The sequence below is a fragment of the Pinus tabuliformis genome, chromosome 5_1, assembly GCF_031772625.1.
Source record: "Pinus tabuliformis cultivar Carrire ecotype Pingquan chromosome 5_1, CPIR1, whole genome shotgun sequence".
Taxonomy (NCBI): Eukaryota; Viridiplantae; Streptophyta; class Pinopsida; order Pinales; family Pinaceae; genus Pinus; species Pinus tabuliformis.
In genome coordinates, this window is record NC_142305.1 from 954,422,834 (window position 1) to 954,428,833 (window position 6,000).

The window sequence follows — 6,000 nt, forward strand, 5'->3', positions numbered from 1 at the left end:
GTTCATATGTGATTCTTATGGATGTGATATCCATGTTATTTCTGTTGGATATATGTTGGCTATGAGGATGTTTTATAAAAGTATTGATGTATGGCACTCATCATGTTTTGATTTGAAAATAAATGAACAATGAATGTATGACCTAATAGATGATAATGCAGCTATAGTGATAGAGCAACAATGCTTCTTTACGAATCTCAGATAAGTATGAGACCCCTATGCTCATATATGTTGTTATGACCTGTATATTGAATATTTGTGACATGTTTAACGAAATGCTTGCCATGGCTAGTAGGGGTTCATTCAATTCATTGATCAAATGTTTGCATTAGTAATATTGTTTCAATGTTATTTATCATTTTTGGAAGTTTCATGGAGTTCTAGGCAGTGGCCTGAGTCCTGGCCCTGAAAAAGTGGCACAGAATTCGGTGTTGTTGGCACAAAACTTCCTAAGAAAGGCCATAATCACATGGATTCCTTATTGTGGGAGTGACTGGAGGGTCCCAGTCGCATGCATGCTTTGTCATGGGAATGATTGAGGCTCGAGGGAAGTGAAAAATCAAGTTGCCTTAAGGGTTCGTTACCTGGAAGGGTTGGTTGGCTCTTGGAGGTTCTATAGAATGTGTGGAAGGCCAGATTGGTCTTGTCATGTAGGTTCCACTTCCTTAACCGTAGTTGGGAATTTTAATCATATAATAGTAACTCTTTGTCACATGTTTACGCTAGCGGACCAGTTAACTTGAGTAAATGTGGGAGGAGGGGGTTACAAAATGGTATCAGAGCATGGTTCACCAGAGTGTGTTCGTCGTGCATACATGTCAATTACGTATGTGTACCTTATGTGTGTGGTCTATGTTCATGTTGCATAGGCATGACATTGGTCATAGTTGCAGTGGTGTCACCATGTGATAAGTTGATAGTGTTGTTGTTGGATGTGGTCATCATGAGTGCATGGCGATTGTGCATTGGTCGTGCATGTCAGTGTTTTTATGCTGTTATGAATACATTGGCAGGGTGATAGTTATCGTGCATGAGGTCATGGTATGTGGTTGGTATGGTCATACATTGATGACTAGATAATGGTTGAAATGATGTTTATGTATTGACATTATTATGATTATACATGTATTGTGCTAATCTGGTTGGTATTGTAGAAGAGATATCCTCCCCTGAACTACACTAAGGTACGTTGGTTTGTTTATGATTTGGTTTATCTGACATGATATACCTTGCAGGAAGAGAAGATCAAAGATGACTACAAGAATGGTAGACTACAGTTCACGAGACTCTCCTAATGGATAAGATGAGCAACATGGTTTTGGGCACTCTTCTGACATAACAAACACATTGAGAAGTTTTAAGGAATAAACAAGGGTCTGCAAAGTAGATAATGACAGGATTCTGCACACACAAGAGAAACAAGAAGAAATTAATGCATTTATCCTTCAGAGTTTATCGAACTTGCAGAGATAGTGACCACTTAGAATCAATCATGGACAGGAGGATAGGACAGATGGGGCATATGATATCAGGTTACATGGTGGACATAGGCTCGATAGAGATGACACAATCAGAGATGATAGATTCTTGAATACACCTGATAGGCGAGGGAATGGACATGGGAATTATTCTAGTTTTGGTTCAGACAAGTATCATGGTCATCATCGTTATCATCCTTACAGGAGTGACAGGGGATATTTTCTAGATGAGTTCAAGAAAGAAAACCCACCTACATTTGATGGGGAAATGAAGAAGTCACAAGATGTTGAAGCATGGTTGCTTAGGATAAATAACTTCTTTAGGTTGCGTGATTACTCAACAAACATGAAGACCATAATAAATACATTCAGTCTTAAAGGTAAAGTAGATATTTGGTGTGAAGATGTAAAGAATGTCAGAGGTGTTCATGAAGAGGACTTGACTTGGAGTGAGTTTGAGAGACTATTTAGGAAGAAATATCTATCGGAAAGATACTATGATGAAAAGGAAAAGGAATTCTATGAGCTAAAGATGGGATCTATGACCGATGAGGAGTACACTAGCATATTATTGGAGTTATTGAGGTATGTGCCTTATCTTAAGGAGGAGAAAGCGAAGATTCAATGATTCATGAGTGGGTTGTCGTAACATTCAATGAAAGGATTGAGTTTGATGAGCCTATATCATTGGAAGAGGCCATTCGGAAGCTAAAGCATTGTTATGAGAAATCATTATGCATATTTGAGACTAAGTAGGATTGGAGAGGTAATGGAAAAAATAAAGGAAAATGGGATAAGAAGCGAACAAGGCCTCATAACACAAGTAACAAAGAGAATGAAACAATGTATAAGAAGTTCAATGCATCTGACAGAGGCCAGGAATTTTAGTCTGAGGAGAAGAACAAGGGTGCAGGCTGGAAGCCTTTACAGTGTTGGATATGTGGTAAGGATCATCACCAAACAACATGAGGGCCGTAGACCACAGATCTACAGTGCTCAAGAAGCACAAATAGTGGGGGATGTTGAACAGAGTGTTCCTCGGATTTATGCAGCGTTGGATAATAGGCAGGAAGATCACCAGGCTTCTATTATCGATATGGACGGTAAGCTTTGTGATCAAGTTGTTTCTATTTTGATTGACCATGGATCTTCATCTAATTATTGTTATGTTAATCATGATCTAGTGGATAAGTGTGGTTTGCATAAAGAAGTGCATGCAGAATCTTAGTTAGTGTAGTTGGTTACAAGTACAAAGAAGAGAGTTCATCACTCGGTAAGAAATTGTGTATTTGAGTTAAATGATATTCCTACCTCAACACATCTGAATGTACTTCCATTGGGATCGTATAGTATGATTTTTGGTATAGATTGGCTATTTCTTCACAGGAATAAGGTGGATTGTTATGACAAAGCTATTGAGTGTTTGGATGATAATGGGGAACAAAGAGTCTTGTGGGGTAAGAATAAGGCAACATCAGTTAGACTGGTGACAACTATGTAGGCCAAGCATAGTTGTAGAAAAGGGTGTGTGTTATTTGTAGTGCATATTCTTGTGACAAAGGTAAGGAAGTTGAGGATGTAGATGTCTTGAGCAAGTACTTGGTTTTACAACAGTTTATGGATGTCTTTCTAACAAATATTTTAGAGCTTCTGCCTCACATAGAAGTGGACTTTTCTATTGATTTGGTATTAGGGGAAACACCAACATCAAATGCACCTTACAGGATGAGCACACCAAAGTTGGTGGAGTTGAAGTTGAAATTGAAGGAAATGCTTGACAAGGGATACATTAGGCCAAGTGTGTCTCCTTGGGGTGTATCAGTGTTATTTTTGAAGAATAAGGATGGCACTATCAGTTTATGCATTGATTACAAGAAGTTGAACAAGGTGAGCATCAAGAATAGGTATCTGTTGCTTAGGATTGATGAATTTTTCATCAATTGAAGGGAGTAGCCATGTTCCTGAAGATTGAACTGATATCAGGATGCCATCGGGTCTGCATTAAGGAAGAGGACATTTACAAGAAAAAATTTCGGACCAGGTATGGTGTAACACCCTCCTCCCACATCCACCCAAGTAACCATGCCAACCAAGGTAAGCATAAGATGAGAGGCTACTGTGATTAGATTCGACCTTCTATGTGACCTTAAGGAAGTGGAATCGACGGAAACATCCCACACAATCATCCAACATCAGCAATAGAACCCTCAGGGGACATGTCAACCACTCAGACAACCTGTCCCTGAATCCCACTGCTATTCTAGATCTTTTAGGCCACAATCGCTCTCATGCTATGGGAAAGGGAGTGTCTAGAGACCCAAATTTGCTCTCATAGGCTCACCTGTCAGTGACCAGAGACCAAAGTTTCAAGTTATGTGCCAGTGACCCCAAGATTTAAGCCACTTTTTTAGGCCTAGAGCCCAGGCCACTGCCCAGAATGGGGTGATAGCTTAGAAATAGTAAACATACATGGAAACAATGATGCAAAATAAATAAATTGAACAAGACCATAACCAAACCCCTACTAGCCATGCCAGACATTTCGTCAAACATATCATCAACTTGTAAACTATAAGTGCAAACAACAGAATTAAGTGTAGGCCCGTGCCATATTCCAAGCATGAATGTGGGACTCATGCAACACATTAAAAGCACCAATCAACATGGATTCCACTGGATTTCTCCACCTACACTGTGAGGAATTTGAGTGCCTCCTAGTCTCTTAGGCTTTACCGTGCATCCACAGTCTGATCCAGGGATCACTAGTCCCTACACCGAGACATACTCTCCAAGATTTACCATGCATCCCATCCCAAGATCACTAGGCCCAACGGAGAGGAAATCCACCTCTTGGATTTACTGTATATCCCATCATTCATCGACAAGGATTCCTAGGCCCACTAAGGCACACAATCTGGCTTTACCACAACCCACATTATGGTTCAGGGATTACTAGGCCAGTGGCTTTGTGATCATCAGTCTGGTTCAGGGGCCACTCAAACCATGTGTTTGTCAATTCAGAGATCCACCCGACTCAGCTTCGAATCCAATCCTGCCATCCCACATAAACTGAATGAGAGAACCCATCTCATCAAATCTATCAGGAAATGGCAAGGCTAGGCTGAAAATATTGTCACACATGGCAAAACCCATGCCATGGTAGAAAAGAAATACATGCAATCCCATGCATGCCAAATCTAGCAAGGAAAGTACACATGCAAGTGGATACCTGCAAGGAAGCCTATTGTAGCTGCTTGATCCTACTTTTCCTGCTTGTTCTTTGCTTCCTCTTGCCTTCTTTGCCTTTCTTGATCCAATGCCAAAGTTCTCCAAGAAAACTCTAAGTATCCAAGAATGAGAGAGAGAGAGAGGGAATAATGAGAGATATCCAAAACTGAACTAATTAAGCCTTGCCCACTGATCCTTAGAAGCCTTTTTATCAATGCGGCCTCTATTTTCTTCATTTTCCATTATTTTCCTTCAATTTCCTCCCCACATGCAACCTGTGACCTTTCACCTTCCTTTTCTCCTAATTTCCTTTATTTTCATAAATAAATGTGCCAAAAATGCCATTTTTCCTTTCCAAAGCCTTAGCCATTGCCTTTGCCAATTTCCTTAGCCATAAACAACCAAATGAACACCCCCTAGGATGTATTGCCCAATATTCATCTTGGAATACATGTCCCATCAACCATGGTCTTGTATATTTACATGGATTTTTTACTATGGCGATTATATAACCCTCTCCCTTGGGGGAACATTGTCCTCAATGTTCAATGACACCTATAACCAACAAGACTGCTAAAAATAAAATATACCGCCCATGCTGCCTTATAATATAGATCGTTGTAGTATTTACAATGACTATCTTCTAAACCATAACAACATGACCAGATAACAATCATATCGCATATTGGATCTTTATAACATAGCTCATTACAGTATTTACAATAATCACATATACACATTTCCTCAACTAGCAAATAAAAGGATATGATGCCTGCATCTGCAACAAGGAGATCCAGAGGCTCACACCTCCACCTTGAAAGTAATACCAGGATTCACCTCCTTCCCGGGAAGTCCAGAATCCACTGCAAAGTCAAATTTTCATCCAATATCCAGCGTTATAATCTTGTGCCACTTTTCCTCTCAGTGAATAGTTATCGACTCATTGTTCCAGCACACACTCCCAATGTGCATCTGATTCCATCAGGTAATGCTAATGACCAAAACAAATCCATCATTGAATTTCCTTTCTTTGCTACACAGTCCTTCGGATAATTCAGTCAATCCCTTCCATGTAGTCACTCACCTTCCAAGTTTCGCTAGCACCCCCATCCCGACCAGTCCATCCCTTGGCAAGGCTTCCTCGCATCGGAAGATACAAAAACCAACGCATATCCCTGCCTTAAAACCATCCTACCGGTCATAGCATGCTCATGGAAACCAATGGACTCTATTGGGTACTAGTGACACACAATGGCCCTGCTCTCGAAGTACTCTATGAACATACTACTACATT